The sequence below is a fragment of the Lygodium microphyllum genome, chromosome 8 (assembly GCF_053477565.2).
Source record: "Lygodium microphyllum isolate KBCC chromosome 8, Lygodium_microphyllum_v1.1.10, whole genome shotgun sequence".
NCBI lineage: Eukaryota > Viridiplantae > Streptophyta > Polypodiopsida > Schizaeales > Lygodiaceae > Lygodium > Lygodium microphyllum.
In genome coordinates this window covers 86118134-86134762 of record NC_141142.1, presented here as the reverse complement: position 1 = coordinate 86134762, position 16629 = coordinate 86118134, and the positions used below count along the sequence as shown (strand labels likewise).

General features: G+C 37.2%; 1 pseudogene across 1 annotated transcript in view; it reads left to right on the top strand.

Annotated features, from left to right (window-relative positions):
• Positions 1-15919, top strand: part of LOC148032539 (methyl jasmonate esterase 1-like) — a 29506-nt pseudogene extending 13587 nt beyond the window's left edge. The window contains exons 2-6 of the transcript XR_015691723.1: positions 11273-11479; positions 13589-13840; positions 13947-14090; positions 14486-14617; positions 15517-15919. The product of XR_015691723.1 is annotated as a methyl jasmonate esterase 1-like (transcript). The remainder of the gene's footprint in view (positions 1-11272; positions 11480-13588; positions 13841-13946; positions 14091-14485; positions 14618-15516) is intronic.
• Positions 15920-16629: the final 710 nt, after the last annotated feature.

Below are 16629 nucleotides of genomic sequence, written 5' to 3'. Positions count from 1 at the left end.
CTATGAATTCCTGGTTATGCCTTTCGATTTAACTAATGCACTAGCCACATTCAGTCGTATGATGAATCGCATATTTTTGAAACATCAGCATTGTGTCATTGTTTTCTTTGATGACATATTAGTTTTCAGTAATAATGAGAATGAGCATTATGAACATTTGTCTTTAGTTTTTAAATTATTAAAAGACAATCAATTATATACTAATCTAAAAAAGAGTGAATTTTTCCAAACAAAAATTGAATAGTTAGGACATATTATTTCATCTGAAGGTATTAAAGTCGACCCTAAAAAAATAGAAGCAATTTTAAATTGGCCGATACCCAAAAATGTGCATGAATTACGTTCTTTCCTAGGTCTTGCTAGCTTTTACAGAAAATTTGTGAGAAATTTCTCATTACTTGCATTACCTTTGACAAAACTATTAAAGAAAGGTATCGTGTATAATTGGTTAGACACTCAACAAAAGTCCTTTGATTTGCTAAAACATGCTTTAGCTCATGCTCCTGTATTACAATTACCTAACTTCAATAGACCATTTTTCTTAGTAGTTATTGACGCTAGTGGATCTGGAATAGGAGCAGTCCTTATGCAAGATTCTCATCCCATAGCCTACTCTAGCTGCAAACTCAAACCAACTGAACTTAAGTATTCTACCTATGACAAGGAATTGCTAGCCATAGTACAAGCCTTACGTCAATGAAAACATTATTTAATGGGATCTGAATTCATGATCAAAACTGACCAACAAAGCATTAGACGCCTCCTTAGTCAACCACAAATATCTGACCGACACATTAAATGGGCTGCTTTTATTCAAAGTTTTCATCCCCTTATACAATATCAACCTGGAAAAGGGAATGTTGTTGCTGATGCTTTGAGTAGAAGACCGACAATTCACAATATTTCTGTGATATCATTTGATTCCCTTATCCCAATGAAAGATACTTATCACCAAGATCCTACTTTTCAAGCTGATTGGAATAAACTAGTTGGAAATATATGGATTCCTATTGATTCATTGTCTTACACTAATGGATTTATGTTTTATGAAAAAAGATTATGTGTGACTGTTCCATTTCGATCATTTGTTTTGCATGAAACTCATTGTCCCCCATACCAAGGTCATAGAGGAATCATATCTACTTTGCGTACACTGATTGAAGATTTTTATTGGCCACACATGGACATTGATGTATCTAATTTTGTATCTAAATGCCTAATTTTTCAAAGAGTTAAAAGACACCATGGTAAACAATATGGTTTACTAATGCCCTTATCCATTCCATCACGACCATGGGAACAGATTTCAATGGATTTTATCACTGGTTTACCTAATAATAAAGCTAATCATGATATGATTTGGACTATTGTAGATAGGTTTAGCAAACAAGCATATTTTATTCCATGTAAGAAAACCTTAACTGCACCTCAAGCTGCTCAATTGTTCTTGAAAACTGTTTTCACTAGCCATGGTTTACCAAAAGTTATTATTTCTAATCGTGATTCTAGATTCTGCAATAGTTTTTGGATTACTTTGTTTGCTAACTTAGAAACAAAGATTGGTTTTTCATCTGCATTTCATCCTGAAACAAATGGTCAAACAAAAGCTACTAACAGTATCATTTTAGATCTTTTGCATGCCTACACAATTTCAAAACTACACACATGGGATACATATCTATATTTACTTCAGTTTGCATATAATAATACACGACATACAGCTACAAAGAAAGCACCATTTGAAATTATTTATAGATATCGATTGCCTACACCTGTTACATCATTGTCAAACAGAATTCAAACTGTTGATGATATTGCTAACATGGATGCTACTATTTTTTATGAAGTTAAAGATATGATTACCAAAGCCCAGCAATCATACACAAAACAAGCAAACAAGAAAAGAAAAGCTATGAGTTTTAAAGTTGATGATTATGTTTGGTTAGGAATTGAAAAGCGAAGATTACAAAGTGTAGATAAACACCCCGTTGTAAAATTAAAACCTAGATTTTATGGACCATTCAAGATCATACACAAAATCAATGACAATGCATTTAAACTAGAATTACCAAAACATTGAAAAATCCACAACACCTTCCATATCAGTTTATTATGACTTTTTAGAGGACAACTACCTATACACCCTGTCTATGAAAACCCTCCTTTGCTAGACGAAGAAACTGAAATTCTTGAGCCTGAAACTATTATAGATACTGACTTTATGACCACTAGAACTAGCCGTAGATATTCTAGATATTTGGTTAAGTTTAAAAATCATCCTGTTGAAGAGGCCCAATGGATGCATGCTAGAGACCTAAGTGCTTTTCCCACATTGTTAGCTCCACATTGAGCTAATAGCAATTGAGGACAACTGCTATCGCACCCCGGGGGTATGATGCAAGGAGGCATATTCCACGGTGGATTCCATGAGGTTTTGCAGTGGATTCCGTAAAATTTTATTACCGAGGCTCATACACAAGGTGGATTCTTTGTGCAAAAATCTCGATGATGGGGACGCCTATCCTTTTCGGGTGTCTTGTTAATTTAATGTGTAAGTGGGTGATTCCATAGTGGGTGATTTCACAAAATACATATTTAAATTAATAAACATTTATGAGTTTAGAGTGTGCACTCGTAAAAAATTAAGGTTGGGATTAAGTCCTAACCAATTTATTTATTTTGTAGTTGAAGACTGCTAGGTATTCACTTTTGTCGGTTTAATTGTATTATTTTTCTAATAATTATGAATGCTTCATTGATGTGTAGAGCAAGCAGCGGTGGCATTGGGAAGCATTCGAGGATAGCGTGTATTCAAATTATTATCAATTTTTTATGGGCACGCATCTTAGGCATGGCACCAATATTTTGACAAGCTTATTTATTAAAGCTCTTGATATTTATTTATTACTTTTGTATGTGCATGGACGCACGATTTAAATATTTGTATTGGACATTGTATTTGGGTACCACCTGACTCCTTAGGCGCCCAATAGCTTTAATTCTTTAGTGGCACAAAAGCAAACACAAAAGCTAAAGCGTGCTAATTGTAAATTGGGCTATTTTTTGAGCTTGAAGATGAATAATATATAAAATACATGCTTTGTGGAGTGCTCACACAAGGCATGGGGGAAAATTGTACCCAATTAGTCTCTTGCTTCATGTCGTACAAGCTTTCTTCCTTGTTTTTTGTGCAAAAGTAGAGTTCTTTTGTTCTTGGGGACCTTCCAACGCTCACTACGTATGCATACGGCGTCCGATCTATGCACCATAGACCAAGCATGCAAGCTGAAAGAGTGACCATCCCATACGTGAATGCAGCCTATGGAAATACCCAAGGTATTTTGGGAAGAACGGGCATCCCAACATCAGCTTTGAGCAAGGAGAGCCCTCACAAAGGCATGAGGAGCCCACAAAAAATGGAATAAGGAGTAACTCTCAGCCACCACCCATGCCCATGCCACCTATGTGTGCTCAAGCCATCTTTTGGAAGGAATCACTCAATGGGTCATTTCTTGGCAGCCCAATGGATCAGCCCCACTTTGGGTATATGGGACAGCCCCCCAACCATGAAAGGGAGTTGAGAGACAAAATCATTTTCTCAAAGTTCAATGGCCAGTCGTCCTCCCCAGTTGAATTAGAAGAATGGCTCTCGAAGCTTAAGGACTACTTTGACATAATGCCAAGAAATGACGATCAAAAGATACACTTTGCCATGATACACTTAGAGGGCTTTGCCCACACGTGGTGGCGGTACATAAAGAGGGAAAATCATCAGCTTGTTAAGACTTGGGATGCATTCAAAGCTCTTAAGATTCAAGTCTTTGTATCTCCGATTGAGAAGGAGAAGCTCGCAAGGCAATAGTATGGCTTAGAGCAACGTGGGATGATGGTGTGTGACTACACAAACCAATTCCTCAATCTTACAATGTATGTTGAGTCCATTAGTGATGATGCAAAGCTTCACAAGTACATTTATGGTTTGGATCCCCAACTCTCGGCTGATGTTTCAGCCCAAAGTCCATCAGATTTTTTCAAATCTATTGAGCTAGTTGAGAGGTACTCTCGTAAGTACCGCCGAGATGCTTCATTTCAGCATGGACAATAAAGAGGGGCGTCTCAGCCAGTGTTTGGGTAGCAAAGAGGACCTATTTAGTCAAATTTTGGGAAGCAAATAAGTGTTGTAAGGCCCGGGTAGTTTGGGGCAGGTTATGAGGGTGGAAATATGCCATTCAGCACCCCGAAGATCCCCACATACCCCACCGTTAATGCCTGTAGGAAAAATAGTAATTTTAGGACTGCAAATCAAGGAAGAGCTAAAAATAGACAAGGGGACATCATGGGTAAAAATGCTTTAGCTTTTGGTGGTCAACGCTTTATCCCAATGGACCTCTACAAAGAAAGGAAAGAAAAAGGACTTTGCTTTAAATGCGGGGAAAAGTATACAGTCGAGCATACATCTAAATGAGCTTATAGGAATGCAAAAGTAAGGATACATAGCATGTTAGTCTTTAACGAATTTGATGAGGATCATGAGGATGCAAGTGCCTTTGCAATCATTGTCGAAAATGATGAGGTTGAAGAGGAATGTGGGCAAGAAGAATTCTTTGACCCGGCTGACACCTTTCAATTTGACCCCGGTGGTCATGTAGATATAAATATGGGTGATAAGAATGGTTCACTTGCTGCTGCCACTGTTTGTACTATCTCCCTAGATGCTTGGATAGGATCTAAGAGCCCCAACACTCTTCGTCTTCAAGGCAAGATTCATGGGAAAGATGTATTTGTCTTGGTAGATAGTGGTAATACACACAATTTCATAAATAGAGCAGTCATGGACAGGATGAAATGTTTTGTCTCTAATTCACAGCAACCAATGAGGGTGCAAGTGGCCAATGGAAGTGAGGAAATTAGTACTCATGTATGCCCACATGTACCTATTAAGCTTGCTGAAAATTATGAGCAGAAAGTGGATTTGATTGCACTCAATATGGGATTGATAGACATTGTGTTGGACTAGGATTGGCTAAAAACTTTGGGCACCATTTCCATGGATTTTTCATTACTGTACATGCAATTTTTTAGGGCTGAGCAGCTCGTTCACCTGTAAGGAATTAAAAACAACACTGAATTTCAGCTTATTACATCCAAACAGCTCAAGAGAGAGATCAAGAAATGCTCCCAGATTTTTGTGCTACAATTAAACAAGGAAAATGCAGATCAGTCCCAAAAAATGCATGATAATTCAACCCTTAAGGCTCTACTTGCGGAGTATGGTGACTTGTTTCAGTTACCTAGAACATTACCTCCCAAGAGAGCGGTTGATCATCCCATTGATTTTGAACCCCACTCCAAGCCAGTCAATAAACCCCCTTACAAGTTGTCCCAATGTGAAAGAGAAGAAGTGGCCAAGAAGGTCAAGGATTTAGTAGATATGGGATTCATTGACCCTAGCCCATCCCCTTTTGCATCACCTATTTTGCTTGTCAAAAAGAAAGATGGAACTTTCAAGATGTGCATAGATTACAGAGATCTAAATAAGATCACTATCAAGAATAGATATCCTATTCCTAGGGTGAACGACCTGTTAGATGAGTTGAAGGGAGCTAAGTATTTCACAAAGATTGATTTGAGATCCGGCTACCATCAGATATGCATGCGTAAAGGGGATGAGATAAAGACTGCATTCAAGACTGATCGTGGGCTCTATCACTTCTTGGTCATGCCCTTTGGCTTGACTAATGCACCAGCCACATTTCAGAGCCTCATGAACAAAATACTATAGCCTTACTTATTCAAATTTGTATTGGTATTGTTTGATGACATCCTCATTTATAGTCGCTCAAAGGAAGCTCACTTTATGCATATGAAGCAGATATTTGATGTACTTAGACAGCATAGACTCTTTGCTAAGGAGACAAAGTGTTCGTTCATGTAAACTCAGGTTGAGTACTTGGGACACATTGTCACTAAGGCATGCATTAGAGCTGACCCAAAGAAAGTGCAGTGTGTCAGAGATTGGTCCACACCTGCAAATACTACCTCTTTGAGAGGATTCTTGCGTTTCTCCTCATTTTACCACAGATTCATTCGACACTAGGCCACTATTGCAGCCCCTCTCACTGATAGGCTGAAGAAAGAAGCATTTTTCTGGGATTCATTGGTAGATAGAAGCTTTAATCAGCTGAAAGATTTGCTTACTTCAGCGCTATCTTGGTATGCCCTGATTTTTCTAGGGAATTCACCATTCATTGTGATGCTAGTGGGAGAGGAATTGGTGCAGTCTTGCTGCAAGAACATGGGGTTATAGCTTTTGAGAGCCAAAAGCTGGCTGAAAATGAGAGGGTTATGAATGTCTATGATCAGGAAATGCTGGCCATCCTTCATGCCATCAAGAAATGGAATCATTATTTGTATGGCAACTAGTTTAGAGTGAAAAGTGACCATAGAGTACTCAAGTACTTCTTGTCTCAGTCAAATCTAACTCCGAAGCACAGGAGATGGGTAGCCACCTTACAGAACTATGACTTTGACATCACCCACACTCGTGGGAAGGACAATATAATGACTGATTCCTTGTCTAGGATGTGGGCATGTAAAGTCTCTGCTATCATGGAGTTACACAGTGATTGGATACATGAGCTTCAGGAGGCTTACCTATTAGACACTGATTTCAACAATGTATTTCAGAAATTACAGCAAGGACATGGTGCGCAGATCAGTCGCAGATAGCTCATGTAGTGAATCCCTGAATGTCCCCAAGAACAATGAACTCTACCTTTTTACACAAAAAACCATGTAAAAGCATGCACGACAAGAGGCAAGAGACAAATTGGGTTCAATCTCCCCCATGCCTTGTATGAGCGCGTCACAAAGCATGTATTTTATGTATATTTCCAATCTTCATGCTCAATAATAGCCCAATTACAAAAATATGACAAGCTTTTAGCTTTTGAGTTTGCTTTCTACAAAAATAGAAAAATAAAGCTAATGGACGGTGCCCATAGAGTCTGGCACGCCCAATCTCAATGTCCAAATAGAAATAACATATCCGGGCGCATAGGCGCATACAAAATAATAATCAATAATCGATGTCTCTATAGACATAACAAAATATAGGCGTGGCGCCTATCAAAATATAGTCCAAAGGTCGAATACTCGCTAGACTCCAATGCTTTCCTCCGCCACACTGCTGCTATCTCTACACATCAACTGAAGCATTCACAATCGTTAATAAAATAATACAATTAAACAGACAAAAGTGAATACCTAGCAGTCTTCAGCTACATAAATAAATCAACTGGTTAGAAATAAATCCTAACCTTAATTTATTACGAGTGCACACTCTAAACTCATAAACGTTTATTAATTTAATATGCATTTTGCGGAATCACCCGCTATGGAATCACCCATGTACACACTAAATTAATGAAACACCCGAAAAGGACAGGCGTCCCCATCAACTTCTCGCACTAAGAATCCTCTTTGTGTATGAGCCTCGGTCATCTAAGTTTACGGAATCCACCGTAAAACCTCACGGAATCCACCGTGGCACGGAATCCACCGTGGAATATGCCTCCTGGCATCAGGACAATGTGTGGAAAACTCTTCGTATCAGCTGAAAAATGGGCTTTTATGGTATAATGGCCGAATTGCCATCCCTCATGCTTCCCCATTCAAGCAGAAAATCATGCAGGAGATGCATTCAGCCCCTATAGCTGGTCATTTGGGAGTCTTTAAGACTTATGACAAAATTGCTAAAAGCTTTTACTGGAAGGGCTTTTGGAGAGATATGAAAGACTTTGTCTTGGGCTGCATGCCTTGTCAGCAAAACAAGGACAACACCTTAAAACCAACTGGTTTACTTCAGCCATTGCCTATGTCTCAAGGCAAGTGGACACACATCACTATGGACTTCATTATCAGCCTACCGTTGACCAAGAAAGGTTGGGACAACATCTATGTAGTTGTGGACAGACTCACAAAGGTAGCCCATTTCATCCCCACAAAGACTCAGTATAATGCTTCTCAAGTAGCCAGCCAATTCATGGAATATGTTTTCAAATTACATGGCTTACCATAGGTCATTGTGCATGACCGAGATGCTAAGTTTATGAGTAACTTTTGGCGAGCAGTTTTCAGCTCTATGGGCACTCAGTTAGCCCCTTCCACTGCTTACCATCCACAGACAGATGGTTAGACAGAAAGGGTTAACATATGGCTGGAAACTTACGACAGGCATTTCTATCATGATGTGCAGCATGCTTGGGACTCATGGTTGCATTTGGCTAAGTTTGCCTATAATAACTTCACACATGCTAGCATTGGAGTTTTACCTTTTGAGGCCCTGTATGGCTACAAGGTGCTCCTTCCTATGGTTATCTTCAATGATAAAATAAATCTACAAAGCAGTGTAAAGCTAAATTGAAGAGAACTCAAGATCAAATGAAGCTTTATGCTGATGACAAAAGATAGGAAGTGGAGTTCCAAGAAGGGGATTTGGTGCTCTTGAAAGTGCCTAAGTCTAGATATGCCTCCCTTAAAGACGGGTCCAACAATAAGTAGGCACACAGGTTCTATGGACCATACTAGATTATCAAGAGAGTGGGAGACTTGGCATATTGATTGGAATTACCCCCATCTACGAAGATCCATAATGTCTTCCATGTGAGTCAGTTGAAGCCCTTCATTGGCTCAGCAGTGGACTATGTTGAGGAACTCACACAGATAGATGAAGAAGGCATCATTCAATACATACCCGAAAAAGTCATAGGACAAAGGAAAAAGAGGCTTCGCTCTCGCTCAATCATGGAATACTTGATTAAGTGGCAAGGTTTACCACTCAAAGAAGCTTCTTGGAGGCCAACTTCAATTTTGGAAGAGTTTCCATAACTTTTAGAAGCAGATTTGACTGAAATCTAGCTAGTAGACAACACTCTATTTTAAAGTAGATTCTATTATATACTACAGACAACAATGCACACCATATATGGGCTGAAAGTACTTCTCGAGAGCTTCGTTTTGATGTGTAGCACACCCCATTTAGAGCCTCCCATAGAAAGTTATGATAAATTTACTATAGCAGGGTCCTATAGTAAACAGCTTGCTGTCCACTATCTGTACTCCGCATTTACTCTACATATTTGGGTCAAAACTCATGTTTATAACTCCTCAATAGAGTCCATGTATCGTACATACCCCATGACCCATCATACACAATAATACCTATTCATTCATCAGTATACCCTTGTAATAATGCAGCAGAGTAGTACTCTGATCGGCCTCTCCCAGTTACCACACGTGCCCAAATTGTTTTTGAGGGCAAAAACCTTCGGGTGGGGATGGAATGTAAGAGAGGGGGACTTAATAATGGGAAAATACTAGCTACACTGGTGGCTGGTATATAAGGTGAAATAGACTTAATTTTTCATTATCAGATAATTAATACAAGTCTTCTTTCTCCTTCACCTTGCTCTCCAAGCTTCCATGTCTTCTCTCTCTCTCTTCTTGTCTTTCTCTCTCCATTTCTAATATTTCTCTCTCCTCGTACCTATCTTTCTCTCTCTTCTGCTCTTCTTCTTCTTCTTTGCAGTCTTCTCTCTCTTCTTTCTCTCTCCCAATCCCTCTCCTTGACACATATAGTTGGTAGCTTGTGTATTCACCCTTTTCATGCCATATAAAAGGGGATGTCCCAGTGTGTGGCAAAAAAGTCAAACCCCAATAGCCCAAGTCTAATATAGAAATAAAATTTGAAATGTCATCGTCACCATACCTGCAAATCGCAAAGTAGGTGGAGCTTGCACATGATAATACACAACTATTGCTAGTTAGACTTTAATGTAAAATAGCAATCATATAATTCATGAGAGCATCCTTCAATGACATAAAAGATTGGGTGACTATCGATTGAATGAGTAAAAGCATTTTAATGAGTTAAGTAGCAATAAGAACTTCTCACCATTCAATCCAGACAATGTTTTTCATTGCGTGTGCCTATTCTACATGATGCTTGACATACATTTACTCTAAAATTCATATCATGGATTTCGAAAATGTGATGTCAATATCTCAAACCTTTTCTATCAAATGATATGACTTTGAGTTGGCAACTTCTATCAAGAAACATAGCATTTAAGTAGACAATGGATATGTGAACTACATTTTCAAATGAGCTTTAGAACAATTGGCATCACGTGTAACTCGCACAAGAACTATGAAATTGTGTTAACCATGACTAGAGAAAAAAGATTCTACAAACAAAAATAATTTGATGCTTGGAAGGACTCTTTGTCAATGTCAAACTTCCATGGAGCACAACCTTTGTTTTGGGTCTTTGTCACAATGATAGGACATCTATAGCCAAAGTCATCTAGGCTAATAAAGGCAAAGTGTCGATTAGTGATTGAACCAAAATCTCAACTTTTCTATTTAATGTGCCAACAACTAGTAGATGATATTGGACTTAGCATATCAAGAGAGATGATGTTAGCTTTGCAACCAACTAGTGTTTGAATTGTATGGTTAAATGAAATTTTCTTTTCAATCATTAGATTGTGTGGTTACAAGTACTTTTGGTTTTCATATGTTGTGTGCACATGTAGAGAACTTGCCTATTTAATGCTCTTACACCTACACATCGTTTCCTTTTCATGTAAAGCACTCCCATATTTATCTAAGCCTTTTGAGTAATCATACTTCTTAAACTCATAATAAGAACTTATTTTTACATTGGGGAGGAGCATAGCTCTTATTCACTGGCTCTCATTCTCTTTATTCAGTGTAGAGCAATAGCTAATTTTTAGGTCATATTATAATTTAAAACTCTTTTGAGTTGGGATCAAACGTATGTTGTGCGGTAAGGCACCACACTCAAAGCCATGCGTCTTAAATTATGATGATTTGAGCAGAAGTTAAAGTTACTATATGTATATCCTCTACATCGAGTGCATTCAAAGCCTATTTATAAATATCATTATCTATGAATTTTTCCTGGATAAAGCATAACCCCATGTGATGCACACATATATTCATGAGTAACTTACTCGAAGAATGAAGCTTTTCATGATCGATGGCAAAGTTTAGTGCGATTGTGGAAAAGCCGGCCTCTTCAATCAAAGAGTGAGAACTCATTAGAGAGAAATTTCACGGGTTGGTTGTAGCATTAAAGAGAGGAAGACACACACGAAAGAAATTTCTGATGGAGTAGCCGTGTGTAGTGCTTATTTCATGTTGGAAGCTCGCGCGATATTGCACTGGGCATTGACTTGTGCAGTAGGTGTTACAAACACACACGCACGCACACACGACATATAACCGTGCCACGTTTCTAATAATCGGTGGATCTTACACTCTCTCGGTATTCAATAGCATCCGCAAAGCAGAACAGATCATCATCGCTAACTCCAGTCTCACGAATCGTCCATCCAGCTACTGCCGCCGCCCCTCCGTCGCCATTATTATCCTCCTCATCCATGTCGCCCTGGTGAGCTCATGAGATGACATTATAGCGCTAATTTGCTGCTTTTGCTCGCTCCATGACGACGATCAAAGTTAGTCCCAGATCATGTGCTTCTGTCGTAGTTTTCGCTCCTGAGAATTCCCGCCACTTGAACATGCAAATCGCTAGTTCGGTCACCGATGGAATATTATTCACCATGCGATAGTGAATCATTCAACTAATCGCGTGGTAGGAGTGCGTGTGCCCTATGGATTATTGACCTTGCGATAGTGAATCATTCAACTTGCGTGGTAGGAGTGGCCTGTGGAATAAGGTTGCATCTAGCATAGGAGACACAGGTCCCCTATTTGCAAGGGATATAAGTAATCTATCACATAAGCCCCAAGCCTTAAGGTTGAGTCTAGCTATAGCTAGCTAGCTCTCAAAAGATATCAACAATCCAAATCCTAAATAATCCAAGTTAACGATCCCAAGTCCCATGACCCCTTTATAAAGCAAGACCCCATAAGCTAGCCTCAGTGCCATGACCTAATCTACTAAAAAGTCCCTGAGCCTAAAATCTATTGAGTACATCATCATAGTTGGGAGAGCCATTCAATATCAATCCTAATGGCCCATCTTCTTCAAGGATGCAACCTTGTATGTGTTAATACTACAATGTATACCAATATCAATATAACGTACAAGGTAATCGCACATCAACCTTTTGAGAAGTCAAGAGCAAGCTTTGAAAGACACACAATTAAGATGCATGATAAATGTAGGCATGCCACATCCTAAGGGCCACGAACTACTCCCATTAATTGGGATGAAACTCCCTAACTAAGATGGATCTATGGGTCCACTTTATTTTCCTCAGGCCCACTTTGTTTGGCATTGCTTCTCATCCCCTATTATAGACTTTTGCGAAATTCTTACTCTTAATCCTGTGAAGATTATTTAGTGGTGCATCAAGCCTGATAAGTGTAGCTATAATTGATCAATAATTTAAAGTTGACCACCTTTTAACCTAGTTTTATATTTATAAAAACTAGGAACTAATTGTATTGTGCCATTTGTACAACTTCTTCCATATCCTTCTAATGCATGGACACTGTTAAAAGAGATAAGAAGAATCCTCTATTTCAACCTTGCATAAAGAGCAAGGTCCTAAAATAAGCATCAACATTCTATGCCTACCACTATGGGAAACTTCAGCATAACTAGACTCTAAAGAAGCATATTGAACTTACAAAAATATATGGCATTCTAAGTTTCTAAGGTTTATAATTTTGTAGTTGTTGCTTACATAGATAAGTTTCTTGTGCTTATCCAAATCATGTAAGAGTTTATGGACACATTGCCCACCTTGCCTAGGATTGAGCTTAATGTTCAATTCAATATCTTTGTTTACCATTTCATTAGCCAATAGGGATCTACTTGGGTAAGAATATAGTACCACTATATTATGGCATCATGTGAATTATTTCAAATAATTTATTGAAATAAAATTTCATATCTAGAAACTTTTTCTCAACATAAGAAAAAAAAAACATATATAGGAAAATATTACCTAGCTAGAAACTTATTCTCATAGGAAAAAATAGCCTATATAGGAAAATATTACTTATTTAGAAAAAAATTCTACACATGAGGAGAAAAAGCCTATATAGTGAATTTTTAAAACCCTAATCTATATGGGAAGAGAGCGCCCTTTTCGCTAGGTCCAAAAATCCCAAAATGTGTGTAATTTTGTTTAGTAAATTAGGTAGGAAAACTGTTTTTCTCTTATCTAGACACATTAGTCAAAAGCTCCTAGTGATTGATTAGTACAAGATAAGAACTAGCTTATACTCTAGTTATAATTATGATAAACCACACCAACAAGTTAGGGGTGAATGTGCATACTAATGAGACATGTTGTATCTAAGTTTGATGAGATGTGTGCATTTCTTCATAGGTTCTTATGACATGATGTAACCATCACCTTCCTCTTAAATTGAATTATAGCAAAAACTTCACATATTCCAAACATGTAGCATTGAATGTAAGGTGATTATGATTAGCTTATCTTCACAACTAGAATTTACATAGATACTTTGCATGCAACTAGTTTCTCATGTTTAGCCCTTGTATTTATGATTCTGAAAATAGGTACAAGTTGGTTTATCTCAAGATGGAGGAACAAGTAACCATTTTGTACTCATCCATGGTTTAAGCCACGGGGCATGGTGTTGGTACAAAATCATAACAATTTTACAAAGCAAGGGAAACAATGTGACTGCTTTAGATCTCACATCAAATGGCATCAACAAAGCAGTAGCAGACCAAGTGACTTCTGTAGCTCAATATGTGAAGCCTTTGACAGACTTTTTACAGAACAACATTACAAATGTTGATGAGAAGGTTTGATTTGGTTGTCAATTTCCCAGTCACTTTATTTTGCTAGAGCCCATACATTACCTTTTGAATATACAACCACTTCTAATTTATTTAAATTCTAATATGTTAGGTTATTCTTGTTGGACATAGCTTGGGAGGAGGTGCCATCTCTTATGCAATGGAAAATTTTCCAAATAAAATAGATAAAGCAATATTCCTTTCTGCATTTATGCCAAGGAATGGGGAAAGCTACATACCCATACAAGATTTCGAGGTACTAGACATAAGACCTATGCTTTCTACAATGTGATAATTTATTTCATGTTTTATTGCATTTTATGACACTCATTTCATACATCAAGAACATCATGATTATCATAGCAATGCCTATGGTAATAAATTTAGATGTGCTTATGTTGCAAATATGTAGGCATGTCATGATGGAGTAGCCATGACTAATGAAAGAGTGATAGAAATTGTGAAGAAAATTAAAAAAAACTAAAAACATAATTACAATTTTTTTTGATGATGATCATGGCCCTAATTCTTGTGGTGGAAATTATTGTGGTGATAATTAGAATCAAGCATAATCATTGTGTCATATTTTATTACCATTATTTTATTGTGTGCTCACTTGATGTTTCTCTTGGAACTTCTTGAATTTTCTAGGCTTCACAAGAATTAATCCAAAATAGAGTTTTCCTATTCAATTTCGCAAATGGTTCTTCATCCGAGCGGACATAAGTTTATATTAATCTTGCAAAAGCTGCACAATATTTTTATAATAAAAGCCCAATCGAGGTAAGAATTTACTATTTGGTGCTCTAGCAAAATCTTAGTGCATGCATAACTTGGTTAATCAAATAATTTAAATACAAATCTAAGTCAAGGTCATTATTCCTCTCATACCCCTTCTTTTTGCAACGTACATTACAAGTAAATGTAAAACAAGCAATGCATGTTTTTTGTTCCATTTTGTAATAACTACCAACATCTATGTTGCCATGTAGATACATAATTAGATTTACCTACCATATAGTTTGTATGAAAAATCTTATCATGTAGATTATAAAAAAATGCAATGATTGTCTATAGTTGTGTTCCATGGTACGAAACTAAGTGGACTCGTTGTTCATTAATGTAGTCTGGATGCTCATTTGTGAATGTGTGCAAAAGCATGCAACCTTCCATATGCACATTGAGACACCCATAAAAATGCAAGATTTACTAACAAATTATCCATATCTCCAACCTTTTAAAGAGGAACAAAAAGGTAAAGTTAAATAAATTACGAAACATAATATAGTTATAGAGCATGGGTATATAGTAAAAAAATTCAACCACAAATTTGAATGTTTAGTCCCTCATATTTAAAGTCAATAGATCTTACTCTTAGGAAATTTGTGTAGTTAGAAAAAACAAAAATCTAACAAATACCCTATATTCTTGGTATTGAAAATCACTTTTGAGTAAAAGTAACTTACTAAGAACTTATTAATAACTTTTGTATTTTCTCAAGGAAATTCTTTTAGGGTCTACATGACCTAGTCTCTAACAATGTTATGCAAAGAGTGGGAATTTTATTTATGAACAACATTCAAACTAGTCTTTTATTTTGACAAATGCATATTAACCTCATCACCAAAAACTAGTTTATCTAAAAATAGAGTAACAATATAAATTATTGGTGTTTTTTGCAGGATATAAATCATGCATTCACATTACTGAATCCCTCACCTTATGGACCACTCTTTGAGAACCTTACATTAACTCAGACTCGATATGGTCGTATTAAGCGATACTACATAAAGACAACCATGGACCATGTAATTCCACCATCTCTACAAGCACAAATAGTGCAAGATAATCCCCCAAATAAAGTGTTCACTATTGAAGGTAGTGACCACTCATCCTTTTTTTCTTATCCAGAAGTCCTTTCTAATATTCTCAATTCCATTGCCAAAAACCAAACCTTTAAAAAATAGTATAGTCATGCAAAATGTAAGAACCAAAATTTCAAAGCTCCTTAATAGTTATGTTATCTAGGTTATAGATGATCGTTGCCCTTGAAAGAAGTCAAAACACTATTCTAATAAGCATAGAGGTTTCCATGACTACTCTTATGTAAGGGTCTCTATGCCTTGATGTGTTAATAATAATGGAGGTTAAATACATATCCAGCTTAAAATTGCAATAATTCCATGTTGTATTGGATTGCATCAACCTCTCTTATGAATAGAAGGAACCTTGCAAAGGATGATGAAGGACACACAAAGAGAAGCCATCAAAAGTGAAAAGTTATACATGGAAAATATGTGTACCATAGGGAGTACGGAAGAGATGCATGCGTATATAAGAAACCCACAGGTTTACTACAATAGAAGAATTCAAACAGATGGATGTTAAGATAAAAACTAAGAAACCCTTGTGACTTTTAGTTTGTAAATATGTGGATAAATGTTTTGTTGATCAAAGGTGGAGATTTAGAAATTTGAGAAAATTTTTGGGTGAATTTTAGAAAAAATAACATAAATGTTTGTCTATGTGGGCTATTTTCTGAGTTTTAAAGCCCATAAATTTAGGATTGTGACCTTGAAAACCTCTAGAAAAAGTCATTTGCCTAAAAATAGCCTCTAATTTTAACTTGGTGCAAAAATGAAAAATTTAACATCCTCCCTTATGCAAAGTTACATCAACACAATCCTCAAATCAGATATATCTCATTGTCGGGACCTACAATGGGCCCAACATTGGCTCTAAGGCAGAAGCCAGGCCTTTACTACTCACTTGAAACCACCCCACATGGCCGCAGG